The sequence below is a fragment of the Triturus cristatus genome, chromosome 8 (assembly GCF_964204655.1).
Source record: "Triturus cristatus chromosome 8, aTriCri1.1, whole genome shotgun sequence".
NCBI lineage: Eukaryota > Metazoa > Chordata > Amphibia > Caudata > Salamandridae > Triturus > Triturus cristatus.
This window is the reverse complement of record NC_140591.1, coordinates 1,126,415,800-1,126,438,032: the sequence shown is the minus strand read 5'-3', so window position 1 is coordinate 1,126,438,032 and position 22,233 is coordinate 1,126,415,800. Positions and strand designations below refer to the sequence as shown.

Below are 22,233 nucleotides of genomic sequence, written 5' to 3'. Positions count from 1 at the left end.
CTCGTCTGCATCGTGCGGGCCTCTCCGCTGACGCGGCCTGCCCCCGCTGTGGTTTTGACCCGGCCGACTTCATCCATATGGTGTGGTTGTGCCCGGAACTGGGGGACTATTGGAGGGGCATAGAAGCCGATCTCACGGAGGTCTTGGGCTGGGTGGTGCCACATGACCCTAGACACACCCTTTTGGGCATTACTGACGGTCTAGATAGCACACGCGCTGAGAAGCTATTCCTTATGACAGCATTAATGGTGGCGAAGAGGGATATTGCAGCGGCCTGGAAGCACCCACAGCCGCCTAGCTTATACATACAATCATAGTGCACCAAAGTGGCTCTCGGCTCATGATCCTATTTCAAAAATGGCAGAGGCTGCATGGTCAATTCTAACATTACAGTGTTGCTCTATATAACCATACCCATCTGGTAATGGATGTCTCACACACTTTTAAAGTATGGTAGACCCCCTCCAGTTCGGACTAATTGTGTGTTTAGCACCACTGGGAGACTGCACACAGAGGCCCCCCTAACCCACCTGCTCACTTCTATTGTAATTACTAAGACTGAGCATAAAGAGGAACATTTCTGCAAAATATGAGGTGCGGTTAACATTGCTTGGTACTGTGACAATAGAGTTACTTCCACAAAGTTTAAAAAGATCAGATAAACAAACACAGATCACGATCCCTCAAAGAGAAGACCAAACAAACTGCTAGACATTACTATCTACCTCTGAAATGTTTAGCAAGTGATGGGGCAAAGTAAACTATACCTCAATGGCTTAAAGATTGAAACTACGCTTTTAGGAAAGCCACACTAAGCAGGACACATTTCCTGTAGCTGCGATTGCTGGGTGACCACCAACTCCAGCATCCAAAGTTAGGATTCCTGGAGTCATCTTTGACCCAAAACTCTCCTTTCCTTTCTCAAGTAAAGGCTGTGATGGAGAGTACCAAGTAGGGGAAGGAGTAGTTGTGCAAAGTCACACCAATTCTATTCTTTCTGTACATACATCTCCTAAAGACAACTTTAGCTGGGTTGAGACTGAGCAGCAAGACTTGACCTGGGCATAACGAGGCCAGGACACCATACACCTATTTTCTTTGACTTACACTACCTGTGAAACAACAAACAGACTTCAAGCTGTGCCTACTGGTCTTGTGGATCAATGCACCCAATCAAAGTAATCAATTTCTAGAAGTCAAAAAGTAATTTGAGGACTGAATCAGACAAGAGAACCACTCCAGTTCCATTCAACAAAAATGTTACAGCAGTGAAAAACCCTAGGAACAAATGTCTGTGTAGCATAGAACTGACTAAACCCAAACTTAAGACATCAGCAAGACCACTGAACAATTCAAAGGGAGCTGAAGACATTCCTATCCTCCAGGCCTTTTCCAAACTAACACTCATCTAATTTGACATGATACAAAACAATGAGCCATGGAAACTCAAAGCTACCCAACGAATGCCCTGGCGTTTTATATCTCATCACAATCTGCTTCTGAAGGGAATATCAAACTGTCTTTCTTGAACTGTTCATGAAAAGAATTAATGGCTAGGCGGGATCTGTGAAACTTGCTGGTTTCTATTCTCACTATCTTATCAATGCATAAAATACCTCCGCTATCTCATCTTCAATGTTGATTCAATAAAGGTTTAGTCAATTTCACATCCATTTCCTTTAAGCTCAGTGCTTTGCTCTTATTGAATGATTCGTCTGAGGCATTGACAAAGGACTGCAGTATTGCCATGAATCAGATGTTCTCACCGGCGCCATCTCAGTGTCTATTAACCACTATATTACAACATAGCAATGTTGCACGAACCCATGCATTTTGCAGTCATCAACAATTGTCTCCAATGGAATTGACACTCTAATTATCAAGTCTGAGTCTTTATTGAATCACCATTGAGAAAGAAACTAATCGCTGAAACGCGTCTGTTGGATGCAATAAATGGTGTCTGAAACCCGAGGAGTGCTCTTCAGTCCTTTGTTGGATATTTGGGGGCGAATATTGTGCATGAGATTCCGCTCTCACGAAAAGAGCACCCGCCCTGAAAAGTGTACGACGGGATATGAGGCATTAGGTGGCAGATATAGGAGAGACCGTCAAAACCGCCATAATCCTTTCGTTGCAAAATCCTTCATGATGCGAAATTGGAACTTTACAAAATGGACAACTAATCAATCAAACAATCATTCAGGGAATTATCAGCGAGCTACTCACCTGTGAGGGTCTTAAGGCGCTGTGGGGTGGTGGGGGTACGCCGCTCCGTTCAACCAACAAGCCAGGTCTTGAGGGTCTTCCTGAAGGTGTTCAGGGAGGGGGCGCGTCTGATGTCTGCTGGTAGCTCGTTCCAGGTCTTGGCTGCAATGTGAGAGAACGATCTTCCGCCTGCTCTGGCTCTGTGGATGCGCAGTGTTTCAGCCAGTGCAAGGTTGGGTGATAACAGGTTTCTTTTGGGTACGTGGAAGTTTATTCTGTCGTTGAGGTATTTGGGTCCATTGTTGTGTAGGCATTTGTAGGCGTGGGTGAGGATGTTTTAGGTGACTCTCTTCTCCAGAGGGAGCCAGTTGAGTCTCCGCAGGTGTTGGCTGATGTGTTCATGCTGGGGGATGTGGAGGAGGAGTCTGGTCGCGGTGTTCTGCATAGTTTGGAGTTTCTGGAGTAGAGACTTGTTGATGCCGGCGTAGAATGCGTTGATCAGTCCAGTCTGCTGGTGATGAGTGCGTGGGTGACTGTCTTTCCTCGACTCAAGGGGGATCCATTTAACGGTCTTGCGGAGGATGCGGAGGGTGTTGAAGCAGCTGGAGGTGACGGCGTTGACCTGCCGGTTCATGGCGAGTGAAGAATCGAGTTTGATGCCGAGGTTTTTGAGGGTGGAGGGGCTTCCTAGGGCGGTGGGCCACCAGGTGTTTCCCATGCTGAAGGTGTGGTTCCATTCTGTCTTCTCTATGTTGAGTTTTAAGCAGCTGTTGGTCATCCAGACTGCGACTTCTTGCATTCCTCTCTGGAAGTTGAGTTTTGTGGTGGTGGGGTCTTTGGTGAGGGAGAGGATGAGCTGTGTGTCGTCGGCGTAGGACACGATGTTGAGGCTGTGTTGTTGGACGATGGCTACGAAGGGGGCCATGTAAATGTTGAAGAGGGCTCAGGGATGAACCCTGTGGGACTTTGCAGGTGATTTCCGTGGGGGCGGAGAGGAAAGACGGTAGTCTGATCCTTTGGCTTCTTCCGGTGAGGAACAAGTGGATCCAGTCTAGGACAGTTCCTTGTATGCCGGCGTCGTGTAGTCTGGCGACTAGTGTGCGGTGAGAGACAGTGTTGATGGCTGCAGACAGGTCGAGTAGGATGAGGGCTGCAGAGTGTCCTTGGTCCAGGAGGGTGCAGATGTCATCCGTGGCGGTGAGTAGGGCGGTCTCGGTGCTATGGTTGCTGCGGAATCCGGATTAAGAGGGGTCAAGGATGGCGTTGTCTTCGATGAATCATGTCAGTTCCTTGTTGACTGTTTTCTCTGCAACTTTGGCTGCGAAGGGGAGGAGCAAGATGGGTCGGTAGTTCTTGAGGTCGGTGGGGTCAGCCGAGGGCTTCTTGAGCAGGGGCCTGACTTCTGCGTGTTTCCAGTCGTCTGGGAAGGTGCCTGTTTTGAAGGTGATGTTGATGATGTGTTGTAGTTTGGGTGCGATGGCGGTAATGGCTCTGTGGTAGATGTGAGGGGGCAAAGGGTCCATGGGGGCACCTGAGTGGATGCCTTTCATGGTCGAGGTGGTGTCTTCGGCCGTGATCGGAGTCCAGGTGGAGATGGTGGGCTGGTTGGTGTGTTTCAGGGGCAGGCCGGCTGTGGCATCTGAAGGGTGGTCGGTGAAGTTGTCGTAGAGGTTTTTGATCTTGAGGTGGAAGAAGGTTCCAAGTTTGTTGCAGAGTTCTTGGTACGGGGTGATGTCTGTGGCTTCGCTTAATGGGTTGGCGAATTCCTGATTGATGGTGAAGAGTTCTTTGGAGATGGTGGAGTTTGCGAGGATTTTGTTGTGGATGAAGGTCCTTTTCGTGGTTCTGATTTGGTTGTGGTGATGAATACAGGCCCCAGCTAGGCCCGCAGGACACAAGGGTTCGCTCTCCTGTAATGGAATCTATAAGGAAGTTGGCACGGAAACTGCAAAGTACAAAGACAAGGTTTATTAACCCTTAAGGGTGGTCCTACAATCCATACAATACCCTTCAGTATTGCATAGAGTAGCACAAAGAACTTGCATACACGGTCCCCTTTTATACACAACAGAGGGGCTCATAAGTGGGAGGGTACAACATGAGACGAGGAATGTTACCTTTTATGGACATTTGCAATACTAGATCGATATGTGGGCGGAGCTGACATACTCCTTAAGCCCGCGAAAACATGGTCAAGCAAGGACTAACTGATAACAGATGTGGTCAAGTCTGGGCATGCGCCAGGCGGACAAAGGAACTATTTATAGACTGTTACTAGGCAGATTACAAGAGCAACTAACACAAAGATAAGACTCTTCTCGTGCTGAGCACGTGGAGACATGACAATACAAAATGGAGTCCAGACTTCAGTCAACATAACAAAAGGAACATGTGCAAGGGAGGAGAATTCATGTCTTTAGTAAATGCTTAACACATCAAAGTTGCAATTTACAACAGACGACCCTTTCAGCATTTACTGAAGACATCCGGCTTGTTAGAATAATCATCATATATATCGATTATCATCATTTCTTCTACTTCTTTAGCTAAACGTTTCTGATAAGTGACATTGGCAATAGCTTTCTTATCGGGGACACAAAATGATACACATACGGAACAGAGCAAGGGACCACATTGAACACAGATACAGCAAGAGAACAGAACTGCTATAATTATGCAGAGGCCAGTCAAAACCTTCCAACCCCAAGCAGTGATCAATGCCCAAAACCATCCAGAAAAGGACCAAGTGCCATTTTCTGTATGGATTTCAGCTGCAATTTTATGCAACCTGTTAATTGCATTATAGACTGAAGGTGTGTGGTCAGGAATAAACACACAGCAACTGCTTCCGATAATTTTACAAGCTCCACCTCGATCAGCTAACATAACATCTAACACCATACGATTCTGCAATGCAACAATTCTGGTAATCTGTAATTCTTCCGTAAGATTCCCAAGAGCAGCAGCGGTTTGGTTTGTCACAGCCGCTACCACTCGTGTTAATCTTCGAACTTTCCTACTATTTAGGGCAGCTCCAACGAAGAAAAACAATCCTAGATTGAAGTCGATATACTGCTGTAAACTGGTGTCAGTCTGATCCACAGCATTAATTTATAAAGTACGTTTATACCTATTTACAGTCACATTATTTAACAACTTTAAATCCTTATGATAGGATGCAGGTGCCAGAAATACAGGAGGTAACAAAAATGATACATAACATACTCCAGACCAACCGGCTGGCAAACGATAATAACCCTTAGTTCCACACACAAAATACGTATTATGGGATGCTAAGAAAGTACTGTTATTCAATCCATCGATGTTTAATATGGTAATACAATCGCTAACACCGACGGGAATATAACCCACACTTTGGACACACAGGTCCGCTTGAGCTTGTGCCACTTGAATCACAAATTTATCTTTTCCCACAGTGTCTCTGGTGTTCATAAAAACATATGGAATCGATTCATTGTCTGGTCGATACTCTTCCCATTCCCAAATTGTCCCATTCGCTTGCGGATATCCATCTTTATCCTGATGACATTCTTTATTGAGTCTGAAGAGTAATCGTCCCACTGTGGGTTTCCGAGTGGCAAAAAGCAAAGTATACCATGCTCTACAAGAGCCATTATGAGAGAAAGGAAGAGGTATGAATGGCGTTCCTCCCTTCTTCTGATGAGCTGGCATCATACCACATATCCAACAGTTCGTAGCATTGGTGGCAACATGGGTATGATGTAACATCTGAATGAAAGTGTTATTCAAATAGGACTGGCGATGCTTCAATTCTTGATACGGAAGGGTATAGAAATAGTGCTCCGCAGGCACTGGAGTGGTCAACACAAGCAACTCTCGGGCAGGAGTCACGTTCTCCACAAACCATGTAGTTATCCCAACAATAGTTACTGTGAGCATAAAACCTATTGCACAAAGGATCTTCTTCTTCTCCATGTCAAAATAGAAAATCAATATCTTCCTGAAACTAAAGGTTTGTCAGAACTCTTCCCCTTGGGCAGCGGTCGGTTTCTTCACCAACGGGCCAAGACGGGTGTCACTACACTAATGCAAGGCTGATCCCCCCCCCTTGCCTCACTGGCTCTCCGTTTCACTAACCCAAGGGCCGTTCTGACAACATGTCCCGATACTGAAGGATTCACTTTCTTGGCCTCAGATGATATCGCCTTCCTCCAGGGGTCGCGTGGTCCGGAAAGAGCTCCTCAGCGTCGTTCGATTCCACAGCACGGCCTTTTTCCGTGGTCAGAATCTCTCGTTGATCGGTCAGTACAGCGGGCTCCACCAATCCGGGCGGTACTTTGCGGCAGTGCAGGGAATGGATCCAATTCTTTCTGTTGGAAACTCGCACAGCCGTCCTTGTTGCCAGCAAGACTTGCTCAGGGCCCACCCATCTCGGCTCCAGGCTGTTCGTTCTGTCGAAGATTTTCAGCATGACATAGTCTCCAGGCCGGAGACTATGTCCTTCGCCGGTGGACCGATCAGGGAGCGCCTCCCGGACCTGTTGATGAATGGAAACCAAGTTATCCGTTAACTGTGCCAGATAATCATTCATCATTACACAAGGTACATCATACACAGTCTTAGGTTTTGGTGGACCCCAAATATTCATTGGACGTCCGAAAACAATCTCATACGGTGTAAGATCGATTCAAGAGTGCGGTACCGACCTAATTGACAACAATGCCAGCGGTAAAGCGTCTGGCCAAGTCAAAGACGTTGAAGCTTGAATTTTAGCAATCTTGAGCTTCAGTGTACCATTATACTTCTCGACTAGTCCTGCAGATTGAGGGTGGAATACTGCATGGAACTTCTGGGTGATGCCTAGACCCTTCAGAACATACTTTATAACGTCCGCTATAAAGTGGGGCCCGTTATCACTCCACAGAAGTCTACAAACGCCATATCGAGGGAAGAACTCCTTCAACAGCATCTTAGCGGTAGTCATTGCAGTATTGTCTTTCGTAGGGTAGGCCTCAACCCATTTGCTAAAGGCACACACCACTACTAGAACATACTTCAAATTGTTACAACGCTCGAGCTGAATGTAATCCATCTGTAAAACCTCAAAGGGTGCAGTAGGCGTTACGAACCCTCCTGCTGGGGTCCGAGTCCCCTTTCCTGGGTTGTACCTCAGGCAGATCATACAGGTCTGTACCACCCTCTTTGCCGTGCTAGCAATCTCTGGATGCTCCCAGACTTGGGTAAGCAATTTTACAATTGCGGAAGCTCCAACATGTGCTAGCCCATGTGCCATCTGAACCATAGGTTGTACAAAAGCTGTGGGTAATTTCCATCGATCCATCTGCTTATTTCTCCAGCAACCCTCATCATCCAATTCTCCCTCACTGGACCATTGCTCCCGTTCTTTGTCAGAAGCGGTCCTCTGTATTTCTCGCACTTCTTCCTTCGCATCATGCCATCTTTCTACTTGTGACTTCACTACATACATGGCAGTAGCACCGGGCTGCATCGCAGTCTCCCGCGCCACCCGGTCTGCTAATGCATTCCCTTCTCCAACTTTATCGACTACTTTCCTATGAGCGCTACATTTAATGATAGCAATTTTCTTCGGATATGTCAATGCAGTTAAAAGATTATGAACTAACTCCCCATGCATTATTTGTACTCCATGCGACGTTAAGAACCCTCTTTCCTTCCAGAGCAGGCCGAAATCGTGCGCTACTCCGAAGGCATAGCGGCTATCTGTATAAACATTCACACACAATCCTGTACTGAGCTCACATGCTCGTGTTAATGCTATCAGTTCCGCTGCTTGAGCTGATTTCTGTGGTATGCGTGCTGTCTCCACTATTGTTTGCAATGTGGTAATCGCATACGCAGCCGAAGTCGTACCATCTGGTAGCTTCAGGCATGACCCATCCACCCACAGTTCTCCATCTACATCTGAAAAGGGCGTATCCTGGAGATCAATACGACCCTTTGTTTGTTCCTCGGTCACAAGGATACAATCATGTGCTTCTCGTGCCTCAGACCGAGTCTCGGGGTATGGCAACAATGTGGCAGGATTTAACGTCACGCACCTCTTCAACGTGATATGAGGAGCCAAAAGCGTCAGCTCATATCCCGTTAAACGGGCACTGGTCAAATGCTGCGTCTTTGTCTGATTAAGCAGGGCATCAACAGCATGGGGAACTAATACCAACAGTTTATGAGATAACACAATTCCCTCGCTCTGGCGTATTGACACAGCTGTCGCCGCAACCGAGCGAAAACAACCAGGCAATGCTCGGGCAACAGGATCAAGTACAGCCGAAAAATATGCACAAGGGCGCTGCCTATCGCCGTGCATCTGCACTAAAACTGATAATGCACATCCATCTTTCTCATGCACATACAGCGAAAAGGGCTTGGTATAATCAGGAGTCCCTAATACTGGTGCTGAACAGAGGGCCTGTCGCAGTTTCTGAAAGGCAGTGTCACACTCATTCGTCCAAGGAAGCGGGATAGGTGTGTCTTTTGTCAAAAGGGCTAATAATGGCTTGGCTATGTGCGAAAACCCTAATATCCACTGCCTACAAAAAGAAACAAGACCCAAAAATGCACGCACGTCCTTCTGCGTGGACGGCGTCGGTGTGTCCAAGATTACTTGGACACGATCTGGTGTGAGTGCACGCCCCTCCTTAGACAAAAGGTGACCTAAATAAGTCACCTTTGGTCTACAGAATTGCAACTTCTTCCGAGAGACTTTGTGATTGTGGGAAGCCAAAAAGGAAAGCAAAGACAACGTACTCGTTTCACACAACTCCGGGGTGTCAGCCGCCAGCAAGATATCATCGACATATTGAATGAGGGCGACACCCTCGGGCAGAACAAAGGAGTCCAATTGTCTTTTCAAGGCTTGACTGTAGATGCTAGGGCTTTCCGTATAGCCCTGGGGAATTCTACAAAATCGGTAAGACCTATTATTGAGAGTGAAACCAAAAAGGTATCGACTATCGGGATGAATGGGAATTGAAAAGAAGGCATTTTTCAAATCAATAACTGAAAACGTGGTCGCCGTAGGCGGGACCAAAGTAAGCAACGTCGTGATATCCGAAACCACTGGGTACTGAGGTATCACGATCTTGTTTACTTCTCTCAAGTCAATAATAAACCGATAGACTTTGGCATCCGTATCCTTTTTCAGAATGGGTAGAATCGGGCTATTACAAACATTATAGGGAACTTCTTCCACCACTCCCACCTTAATCAAATCCTGCACAATCTGTATAAGAGCCTCTTCCCCCTCCTGCGAAATACGATACTGGGGAAGGCGTGGTAACACCGCCCCCTCCTGAACACTAATGTGAACAGGCGGAATCACCATCTGTCCCACATCAGTATCCGAGGTGGCCCACAGAGCACGGGGGAGGGCAGCTAACACAGCATCTTCTGTAGCCACACACATCCGTTCAGACAGAGGGTAATTGTCATTCAATATCACCCGCACTCCAGCAGGGGAACACCGGATCGTAGCTCTGAAGTGCTTCAGCATATCAAGGCCCAGAATATTATCCGGCGTGTTCGGAGCTAACAAAAATGGACAGGGTGCAGAAAAGGAATCAACCCGAAATGTAAGGGGCTGCGAAAGAGGGCTTCGGGAGAGTGTTCCATCAAACCCTACCGATGTAACCATTAAGCCAGATGGGGGAGCCCTCGGAACCAATTGTTTAGACAGCGCACTACGAGTCGCTCCTGTGTCCACTAGAAACTGATCAGTGGAGCTCAAAACCTCAGCTGATACGTAAGGACCCCTCTGATCAACTGGCACCTCAACTGATTCTAACCCCCATCCAACGCATTCCTATGCATGCTGAGAATCATGATACCCAGACCGGTCAATCCCCGACACTTGATACTGATTTTGTCGATCAAAAACATTAGACCTATCTCGTTGCTGCCCAGCAAGGTCAAAACGAGCGTGATCATTAGAATTCCCTCTAAAATTCGAGAAACCCCCTCTACCCCTCGGGCCACCCTGAGTGTGTCCCTGACTGTGTCCCTGCCGTGAAGCATGCAACGCTGGGCATTCTCTGGCCCAGTGCCCCGATTGCTTACAATACGCGCATTGATTCCTATTCAGATCAAATCGGCCCGAGGGAGGACCATAAAATCCTCCCCTACCTCTATTTACACCCCGTCGGGGCGGACCATATACCTGTGCTAACATCACCTTCGTTTTTAAATCCTTCGATTTCTTTTCCTCCTGCCCCATCGCTTCTAGCTCCTGGCGCTCATAGTACTGAGCTATAGTCAGGAGGGCTGTCGGGGTCGTAGTGGACCAAGAACTTTCACTTGCTTTGAGGCGAGCTGCAATAGCCGGTAATAGATTCGCCACATATTTGTCAGCAAAAAGGTGCCGACCCGTATCATCCGTAAGAGACTGACCACTAAAATCATGGAACGTCTCCTCAAAGCGCGTAAAGAAATCTGCAACTGATTCATCGGCTTTCTGCTTACACGAGGCTAGCATGTTCCAATCGATCTTTTTAGGGGGAATAATTGTCTTCAACTTAGCCAGAATAGCAGCAGGGAGATCTAAGATAATCTGAGGTGGTTTCTGCGCGGGCTTTCTCTCCCTATCCTCATCCTCAAGCTCAGCCCACCGAGCCTTAAAAGCGGCAACATCGTCCACCTTCCGCACAGATCGCCACATATCTGGTGGTAGAATAAGCCCAAAGAACAAATCTATATCTGCTAAGGTCATAGTACAAGAATTCAAGGCCCCCTCGACTTCTTCGTAAAAGGCCGCTGGATTCTTGCGGGGATCAGGCAACGCATTCTTTAATGCCATGACGTCAGCCCTGTGCCAGGGAGTATAAACCCAATTATACACAAAATATCCCTTAGCATCGGCGGAGGTAATATCCGAGCTAGTCCCCGCTCCTTTAGGAGGAACATACAAAGGCGCCGCCTCACGCATTGGTTTAGCATGCACTGGATCGCTCTTATCTGATTGAGAGGTGGATGAATGGCCGCCTCCAGTACGCGAATCCGACCGCTTTTCCTCCTCAAGATGTTGGCGCGCTTTCTCTTTAAGGTCTGCTGCCGCATCCCGCAACGCAAATAGTCTCCGAACCGCCTCAGGCGCCTTAGAGGGAGAGAAAACACCATTACGCAATGCTTTAGCATCCAATACCACATCGTCAGGTTCAAAGACACTGGAATATTTCCGAAAGGCACCAATCACTTCATCAGAAAAGTGTTCCAAGAAATACAACCTTTCTCTATCCTGCCACGACTCCCAAGAAGCCAACAGTTCATCAAGGGATAACTTGCCCTTACATGCACGATAAGAAACCTGCCGAAGCTCACCCATTCACTCAGCCGATAACATGGACCGCATGTCTACCTTACTCGAACCCGATCCAGAATCTTGTGGCCTCGGGGCAGACGCGCCGACATAAGGAGGCGGAGAACGATCTAATAAATAAAAATCATCGTCATGATTATTAAGGACAGGATAGAGTGGCTGACGAACAGCATATTGACCCGAGACTTGTAACCTATGTTCTTTCTCTTGTTTCTCCGTCTGTTCTCTTTCCTCCCGACGCTTTGCTTCCTGCGCTCTCACATGATCATTCTTTCGTTGCTCTTTATCAAACAGCGCTTTCTCGCGTTTCTCTCGCTCACGCACTTCCTTCACCCATAGTCGCACACATTCAAACATGTCTTGGCGCGCACGCCGTTTACACATACACTGTTCCACATACTCAATCTTACGTATATCAAACGACCCATACAACGGCCACCGTAACTCAGGATCCTTCTTGGTATATTTCCTCCATACTGTGCTGTACATTATGGAGGAAAGACCATGCTTCACATACATATCCCTATTAGGAGTCCCCTCTGGGGGAGCTGGAGCAGATTCCTCGAGGTTTAACCGGTTTCCAAAGCAGCAGCACCACTTACGGAGTGCGCTAAAAGCAGGCATGCTCAAAAATAATGCAGAATATGCAGTATTATCAAAAAAATGGCACTTAAACGTTGTGCTGGTCAAAGTTACACAGTTCCGGAGAAATATCTCCACATTACCTGCCTATATGTGTTGCAACGCATATATTCTCACAATAATCTATACAAGATATGACCGGTCATCACAAATCAAACTCAAATAGCCAACCCAGGCTTCAAAAACTCGGAGCAAGTACCGTACAACGGTTCTTACCAATCAAGAGTCCAGATTCCAACTGCCAAGCTCCAAAATTCGCCCAAACGGCTGTCACGGCAGGACCGACAGAAGAGGTCTCAGTCGAGGACCAGCGCCACCCAGATGGTCAGGTCGGAAGGGAAGGAAGAAAAACCTCGGGATGCCAGGACTAAAGTGCCTCTGGCAGTGATCACATCCCCGGCCAAATTCCTCACCTTCGTCGCGACCAATCCTTCGAGCATCCGAGTCGCCGATGAGCCCCACGTGACGGGCGCCAATTGATGAATACAGGCCCCAGCTAGGCCCGCAGGACACAAGGGTTCGCTCTCCTGTAATGGAATCTATAAGGAAGTTGGCACGGAAACTGCAAAGTACAAAGACAAGGTTTATTAACCCTTAAGGGTGGTCCTACAATCCATACAATACCCTTCAGTATTGCATAGAGTAGCACAAAGAACTTGCATACACGGTCCCCTTTTATACACAACAGAGGGGCTCATAAGTGGGAGGGTACAACATGAGACGAGGAATGTTACCTTTTATGGACATTTGCAATACTAGATCGATATGTGGGCGGAGCTGACATACTCCTTAAGCCCGCGAAAACATGGTCAAGCAAGGACTAACTGATAACAGATGTGGTCAAGTCTGGGCATGCGCCAGGCGGACAAAGGAACTATTTATAGACTGTTACTAGGCAGATTACAAGAGCAACTAACACAAAGATAAGACTCTTCTCGTGCTGAGCACGTGGAGACATGACAATACAAAATGGAGTCCAGACTTCAGTCAACATAACAAAAGGAACATGTGCAAGGGAGGAGAATTCATGTCTTTAGTAAATGCTTAACACATCAAAGTTGCAATTTACAACAGTGGTAGTCCGTTATGGCGTCCTTGTAGGTGGTGTAGTTTTCGGGTGTCTTGGCGTTTCTCCAGTTCTTCTCCAGGCATCTGCAAGTGCGCCTGGTTTCTTGGTGATTGGTGGTGAACTAATCATTACTTAAATCTCTGTTGCAGGTATGTGCTACAACAATTAGGAATGTGTGGCCGGGCGAGGGCTACAGACTTGGAAATTAGAGTGTCAATTCCATTGGAGACAATTGTTGATAACTGCAAAATGCAACTAAAGAGCCAGAATACCATGAGATTTTCTCCCACTGAGGGATAAATACTGTTACCATAACAATTAATGAAGAATGTGCATGGGTTCGTGCAACTTTGCTATGTTGTAATATAGTGGTTATTAAACACTGAGATGGCGCTGGTGAGAGCATCTGATTCAAGGCAATACTGCGGTTCTTTGTCCTCCGTCAATGCCTCAAACGAATCATCCAATAAGAGGAAAGCACTGAGGTTAAAGGAAATAGATGTGAAATTGGCTAAATCTTTATTGAATCAACATTGAGAAAGGCACTAATCACCGAAATACGTCTGTTGGATGCAATAAATGGTGTCTGAAACCCGAGGATTGCTCTTCTGTTCTTTTTTGGATATTTGGTGGTGAATATTTTGCCTGAGATGCTACTCTCACGAAAAGAGCACCCGTGCCCTGAAAAGTGTTTGACGGGATATGTGGCATTTGATATAGATATATATATATATATATATATATATATATATATATATATATATATATATATATATATATATATAGATATATATATATGCACACAAAGATTCCCTTAGTATCCCAGCTGGTTGTTGCACACGGACCGCCAAGTTAGTGCAACAAAATTCATTTATTGCTCCGTCGCCATTACACGTTTCGGCTCAAGATGAGCCTTGATCACATGACATGGTTTCATGGCAACAACCAATACTATTTGAAGTGACAAGTGCTAGTGCAACGTACAACGTGAAAAAAATGCAATCATAGACATCGACAAGACACTTAATCATCTAACAACAATTTCATATTAAAATGTTATAAAATGCATATTTGTATAAATACAGTTTTTAGATAGCAAATAAAATACATTGATGTCCATATTTTGAATTAAGCAATTGTACATATTGACTTGATGGTCTGAACCTGGTTTTTGTATTTGATTCACAATTCTACCAGCCTCATTGGTACATTGGTACTAGTATGTGCATGTGTATACTAAATATTGTATACTGCACTGTGTCATCAATCATGTCGATTATTGCCCCTGTCTAGGGTTTGCGTATCTTTAAAGTTTGTGTCAGTCAGTGTTCAGATTGCCCCTTAAAAGTGCTAATGTGTAAATCATAAAGTGCTTCAAGTGTTGAAGTGCTAGTGCTCACTTTGGACCCACGTTCCATGCTATTCATCACAATTTGAATATATATATTGAATAGCTCAATGTGGTCCACGTTGTGTTCGCTCTATTTGTTTGCTGGTTGCATAGTATCTTATAATGAATTCTTAAGCTGCAGCTATTAGTTCTTTTACAACGTCTATTGAAAAATCATGGTTTAAATACCACTAGACATCTTGGCCTTATCGTACTCATACAATTTCCCATAGGATCCATATCCTTTACTTACCCTACTGGGTAGGTGCAAAGTTGTCAATATTAACAATATAAAACATTAAATATTAAATAAATAAAATGTTAAATATTAAATATTGAATACAATCTAAACTGACTATTTTATAAAGTTATTAAATTATTGTAAACAGGTGTACAAGTCTTCTGATGTATTCCACCCCCGGGATGCTTAGAGTCCATTGCAACAATGTAGTGTGTCTCTAATTTTCTAAGTTTCATCTCTCTATTCCCACCTCTTCTGCTGGGGGGGACTGCATCAATCAAATAATATGTAAGATCTTGGCTGTTGGACTTATGAAAACCTCTAAAATGCTGTGCCACCGGGTACGTGTTGTCCTGATTTATGTTTGCTCGCATGTGTTGGAGCACTCGTTTGTGGGCTAGGAGCTTAGTGCTCCCTATATATTGCAAACCACATGGACAGAGTAGGACATACACTACATGGTCGGTTTTATAGGTAAGTAATTTTGTGATCTTGTGTTCTCTCTTGCTAAATGGGGTCCGATAGGTGGTTTTACTTATCCCCTGCTGGCACGCCTTACAGGTCTTGCACTTATAGAAGCCTTTGTGTGTCCGTAGCCAGCTACTCCCTTCGATGACTTCTGGACTGGTTTTAACCAGGCTGTCCCTCATCGATGGTCCTTTCCTATGAGTGATCGATACCCTCTGTAGAAGTAGAGGTTCAATTGTAGGGTCATTTAATACTAAGGGCCAATTGTGTTTAATTATTGCCCGCAAGTTCTTTTCTTGTTTGCTATACCCCATAATTATCCGAAATGTATCTTTTTCTGTTCCGGTTGTCCCTCTAGCTTTTTCAAGCCTGTTACTGGGATTACTTCTTTGTCCCTCGGAAGGTCCTTTCTCTCATGGGTCAGAGATTTTAAAATAGCCCTATTGATGATTTTGTGGGGATAGCCTCTTTCCAAAAATCTAGTTTTGCTGGCTGCCTGTGCTTACCTAAGATCCAACATGTTGCTGCTGACTCGTCTAAGTCTCAACATTTCCCGATAGGGAATGCTGTTGATAAAGTACCTTGGATGGGCACTGTGAGCGTGCAAGACTGAATTTCCGGCCGTTTCTTTCCGATATAGCCGAGTCTCCATTTTGTTATTGTGTATATATACTTGTGTGTCTAAGAAATTAACTGTGACTTCACTGATGGTGGCAGTAAAATGTAAGTTGTTTTCATTCTCATTGATTTCATTCACAAATTCAATTGCTTGATTGCGTGTACCCTCCCAGACCACGAACAAATCATCAATGAAACGAAGCCACAGCCTGATGTTACGCTGTACATATTGGCTGTGTCTGGCTTCTAAGACCAGCTCCTCCCACCAGCCCATGTGAAGACATACATAGCTGGGGGAGAAGCTGGCTCCCATCGCATCACCTCTTGCTTGTTGGTAGAGTACATTATTAAACATGAATATATTGTCTTCCAAACAAAATACAACCATCTCTCCCAACATTTTACTGTGCTTCGTTTGTTTTTCTGGTCTTCGTTTAAGATAATGTTCTAGTGCTCTGACCGCATCCATATGTTTGATGCTTGTATACAAGGATGCCACGTCAAGTGCCATAAGGAGGTATTCACTTTTCAATTGGAAATTGGATAGTTTATTCAGGAAATCACTTGTGTCTCTTAGACACGATTGCAGGGATTTGACATGGTCCTGTAGGAAGTAGTCAACATATTGGGAAGCATGCTCCAACAGACAATCCCTGGCTGAAATAATCGGCCTCCCTAGTGTTTTTTTTTGGGTCTTTGTGACCTTCGGAATAAAGTAAATAGTTGGCATTGTTGGGCTTTCTTTTTTAGGAATTTGCATTCCTCCATATTAATCAAACCTTTAGTTTTCCAAGCCAATAGTTTTAAATAAAAGTAATCGTACATCGTTTTAAGACTGGAAACATTGCTTCTACTGTAGCACGTCCTATCATTGAGCTGGGAGAGTGCTTCTTTAGTATATTTATCTTTCAACCAGATTACAATGTTACCCCCTTTATCGGAGTTTCGAATTACTATTCCGTTGTTGTTGTGTAATCTCTTCATAAGATCATGATATTGCTGGTTTCGCCTGTTGTATTTTGTATTGGTGTCTTGGACTCTCCTGTTTAGCTGTTTAATTTGAGATGTGACTTGTTCATGGAAGATATCGATTGAATCTCTAGGGGTGATGCGGTTGAAGGTAGAGTTTGTTTTGAAGGGCGTGGGCTGATTTGTGCTACCCATAGTTGGCAAGACTGGCACAAGATTAGCAATATTTTCCGCCACTTACCTTCCTTCTGCAGCTAATGATTCTACTGTGCTACTTTCTCCCCACAGGTCTTGTAGATCCTTTAAAAGTGGCATATCAGAATGAGATACGTTTGCAGTCAGTTCCACTTCAGTCTGTTTGTCATCGCCTTGTTTCCTCTGTACCTTGTTCAGCAGTGTGTGATACTTTTTTAATTTAAGTTTTCTAACAAATCTGTATATGTCCATCCGAGTTGTTGCATAATTAAAATTAGTCTCTGGGCAATATGACAAGCCCAGACTTAGGAGTTGTTCTTCCGCTTTGGACAGGTCGATCTTGGCTAAATATATGATGGTTTAATTTGCCATTTTGGTATTATTCCATATCCCCACTGTTTGTCTTTTTGGGTTGGGTGCGCCTCGGGTTTGCCTTCTTCCTCTGCCTGCGTTTGAAGTTTCTGTTGGTTCTATGTTGGTTCTTTGTGTTCTTGGACTGAGGGTCTGCCTCCGGTCTTGGCATAAAACATTGACTTCTTCCACAAGTGAGGGTTTCTGTGGTTGTTGCATGCCTCTCTGAATTCTTAACTAGGATTCTGATTCACTGTACACCGCTGAACTTAAGTCAGAGTTAGATGCATGGGGAGCCTGTTCTCAACTCCTTGATATATTGGCAGCTAAGTCATTACTTTTTTGAACTTAGAAACCCTCAATGAGTCGTATTTTTTAGCAGATGTAAAAATTTGGCCCAAGCTCATAGTCCATCTTATCTCTTTGAAAAGTATAAGTTTTTCTCTCTTTAATTTTATCTTCCTCTTTTTTCAGTCTTGTTGACATCTTACTACGTAATTTTTTCATCTCATCTGGTTATCCCATGTTTTCCAATTCCTCATTACTTTTGTCAATTTTGTTTACTAATTCTGCTCGATCAATGTCAGCATATTTTATCAATATTTGCACAAGTCGTTTAGAAGAATCTAAGTTGCATTCAGCCCACTCACGCATCATGTCAGGGTCTAGGTTCTCATAGCTCGGGGCGATGAGTATCCTAAGGCCTCTGGGTATTCTCCCCACATCGATATAGCGTTGTAGGGATCGTGACTCCCACCACTTGCTTTGTTCGGATTTCATCATTTTTTCAAGATTTTTAAACTTTTGTTTCATTGAACTTGTCTTGGTAATATGTGCGGTATTGTTGACTCTCGCACTTGGGGTCAAGGATGGTGAATTTGAGAACATCTCAGCTGCCGCATACACACTTACACACAATTACGTTTCTTCAGTCTACCTTCTTGGTGCTTTAATTATTCAACCTGATCTGGTTACTGGAATCTGGTAGCTGTCATCTTCACTATCAGAGATTTTTCAAGACGGTGAAGAAGTAGTAGCAGTAATTGAGTTTTCAGGTTCAATCTTTTTTTCTCCATCTTGATGAGAAGACTGATTACTCAAAAGCCGAAAGTGAGAAGGGTCTCTGGTAACAGACTTTCCAGGATGCTGGGCAGTCACCATATATCTCTTGGTGGACACAACATGGAATGGTGCAGCATCATATGGAGCATCAGATTTCCTCTTTCGCATTTGTCAGGCGATTACTAGATCTCCTGCCTTAACCGCTTCCATATGTCGGACGGCCCCCGGCCATCTGACGTCACGGTGGGCGTGTGCGGAGGACGACCAGGGGCCATCCGAACCGTGCACGTGTGGAATTTTTCAGCACCGCGGGGGAATTCCGGGCGCAGCGAAGTGGTTAAAACAATGTTCTCTACATTTCGCCTCTTGTCGCCATAGGTTTTAATTTTTTCTTTGTTAACCATGTCTTCGGTACGGGTGGTATTCTCATTTTCTTTTCTCTTGTTGGTCCACTGAGGTAACTTAGTTATCACTGCTCTCCGGAACATCGAAGTCAAAGGACTTTCGCCTGTGGTCGAGTGAGGTGTTGAGCAATAGGCTTGCAGAGTGATACACATCTTTATTCTGCTGGGTGTAACTGCGAACTCAACATTTTAAAACAAGCTTTCATGGCATTGCGTTTTAACACCTATATCACAGCTCTATGGGGTCTGTTAGGAGCCAAAAGGTGTCAGTCATAAAATATCGCAAAACACTACAGATTGTATACCCTCTCCTTGAGATATTTAGATCTCAGAAGCCTAAGACCAAGTGCTCCTGAGAATGCCACAAGTAAATGCCCCAACAACAGGTTACACCTGACTGAGAAGGTGGCATTTGTCAGGATTGATACTGAGGTTTACTGCGAAGAGCTGAAGAACAATTCCATGAGTAAATTGTAGAAGACTTCAGGTGTAACTGAATGATGGCAGCGTAGATCAAGGCACCAACGCTCATAGCTGATATCAGTGGCGGCTGGCATGTCCTCAAGATGGTGGGTGGGGCTAATACACTAGCAGCGCGAAGTCCTCCTTGATCCTTCGCTCCTCACAGGCTCCAAACTCCGAAACCAATCCTGGCACTGCTCTCCTGCAGCATGAGAGCAGCACTAGGATTGGTGGGAGTGGCCTCTATCAGCGCTCACAAGAGGACTGGAGGACTTTGCTTTCTCTGACCCAGCTGTATTAAGACAGCTAGGTTAGAGAGGTTGAAAATGCACATGCCTGGCTGGCTGTTGCAAGACGGCCGGCCAAAGAGACATGTGCATTTTAAACTCAAGAGCAGAAAGCTCCCTGCTGCCACTGAGCAGCATTGGCCCTGCCCCATCCTGATGCTCAGTTCGGGAAGGGTTGATTGCTGAAAAATAAAAGGGCAATCAATAAACGTTATTGCCATTTTATTTTTCAGCTCTAGCCTGGGGCTTTTGTTTGTGGGGGGACGCTCCTCCGCTAAAACGGAGGAGCCGCCCCAAGCTGACCTTTGTAGAGAGCTGATAGTCATGAGTTTGAATTAAGCCATGGCAGACTCGGCCAGTTATCCCTACAAGATTTGTAAATTCAGTACCATTAAATTAGGCAATAGTAAAATGTGTCAATTACAGTTCTTAGAAATAGCAGAATTGGAGAATGAAGCTCGATATGAAAACAAAATATCATTATTATTATACTGTCTAGTGTGCCTAGAATAGTAAGATCTTCCTTAGCCCTTTCTTTGTGATTATTTATTATTGTTATAGAATCCTTCACTCTCCACTTGAAAAAATGGGGCATACTTCTGGCCCTTGAATGACTTGGAGGCAAAGTTCTCTAACTGATCACCAAAGAATTGCTGTCCATGGAATGGCATTCTTAAGAGTCAGTCCTTTGGTCTTCATCCACATGCATGCTATTGGAGAAAGTTACTCTCTGAAGTCATTGTGACTCTTTTGATACAGGCCACTGCTCTGAGATCATTTCAGTGATTGGAGTTTAGAGGTTTCCTTTCAATGAGGTTAAGGTGCTACTAAAGTGACACTGTTTTGAAGCCCTTCAGCCATTCAGTGCCTAATGATGCTAGTATATATTGCCTTGGGACTTCCACCTTGACAGCGGGAAATTATTCAAGCATGTAAATCTATTAAAGATACCATATTAGAGAACTGCGAAATTCAATGGGCCTGAGTAATGAGGGACAGAAAGTTGGAAAAGAAAACCATTTTTGGGTGTCATCAGCAAAAAGGTGGTCAGGCTAACCGAAGGAAGAGATGACCACTAAGGTGTGTGGCATACAAATAAGATGTATGTGGCACCAGTTGGTACCATCAGGGGTGGTATCTGGCAGAGCAGTGTTTAGGGATGATTTGGAGTTCCAGAAAATTAAAAAACGATTTGCTCTGCAAGTGATACCAAGGGTGTTTAGGGAGGAAAGGAGAGTTGGGTGATCAATCATGTCAAATACCATAAACTAATCAAAGAATGTGATGACTGATAATAGACAATTGCTAATATGCGGATGCATGGGGTTAGAAATGTGCGAGTGTTGTCTATATAGAGTGTGATGCACATAAATCAGACTGAAGAGGAGTCAGCAGGGTGCCAATGGGGAGATACAAAGCTAAAGGATTGAAAAAAGCTTCTAAAGAATTTTTTAGAAAAAAGGGTGATGCTGCCAAGTTAGAGAGAGAGGAACGATCAGCTGAGTGTTATTTTTGCACCAGAGACATTACCACTGCTGATCTTAAGCATTGTGGGAAGGTGCTGGATACAGGGCACAGGGTGTAGAGTGAGGTAAGGCAGAGGAGAGCCCTAAAAGAAAGAGCATGGGTTTAATAATTGAAAGAGTGATCCTGGGAAGTAGAGTGAGTGTAGGAGTGTAGAGTGCAGCAGTAAGAGGTTTAGCAAAAGTTTTAGGAATAGTTATGATTTTAGATAAGCAATATGGTGCAAAGTAATTTGATAATAACAATTGAGAGAAAGGTATGGCTGTTTGTAAGTGTGGGCTGATTATAGGGTGAGTCGCTGAGAAGTGACTTGATGAGGCTTAGGAAGTAATATGATTTTGCCTTGTCAGGGTAGGATGTTTAGCTTCTGTAGATTGTTATATTGTGAATGCACTTATTTAGTGGCAGGGAAAAAATGTTGATTGAGTCTGAGTTTGTCAGCATGATGCAGAAGGACACAAATTGAGCTGGGAATAGAATGTCTGATTCACAGAGGTAAACTTACACTTTTATCTCCGTGATAGCGAAGAAATGTAGCGTTTCATGTTTAGTCTACGGGAATGAATGAGGTGTTTATTGGTAGGTTTGAAAGAATAGAAGTGATGAGGTAGTGGAGAAAAAGCAGACCGGAAGTTGGGATATGAGACAATATGTGGTAGTTGGTAAAGCAGGTATTCAGACAGTCCTGGGATTTTGGGGATAGCAAACTACAGGAGGGATTTGGTAGGGGTTAACCCGATGGAAATAATTGTGAACCTTCTTTAATGCACAGAACACTAAGACTACGCCTTTAGGGGACATTATTTGGGCAACACTTAGGCTGCACACTATGCTATACGGGGCATCCACTTGTGCTGGACTTACAATGCCGACATGTCTGACTTCTGGCTCTGTCCAGGAACCACTGTAAGGGAGAGATGCCCTGCAATCCTCACCACATCCCCCCAATGAGGACTCACCGGAACTTTCATGTATGCAGCGGTAAAAGCAACGCCTCCCATGCATTCTCTTT

The 22,233-nt window shown here is 44.8% G+C and overlaps 1 protein-coding gene across 1 annotated transcript in view; it reads right to left on the bottom strand.

Annotated features, from left to right (window-relative positions):
• The window catches only part of RFX8 (regulatory factor X8), an 816,960-nt gene that overhangs the window by 218,026 nt on the left and 576,701 nt on the right, over window positions 1–22,233 (bottom strand). The gene's annotated exons all lie outside the window — the stretch shown is intronic.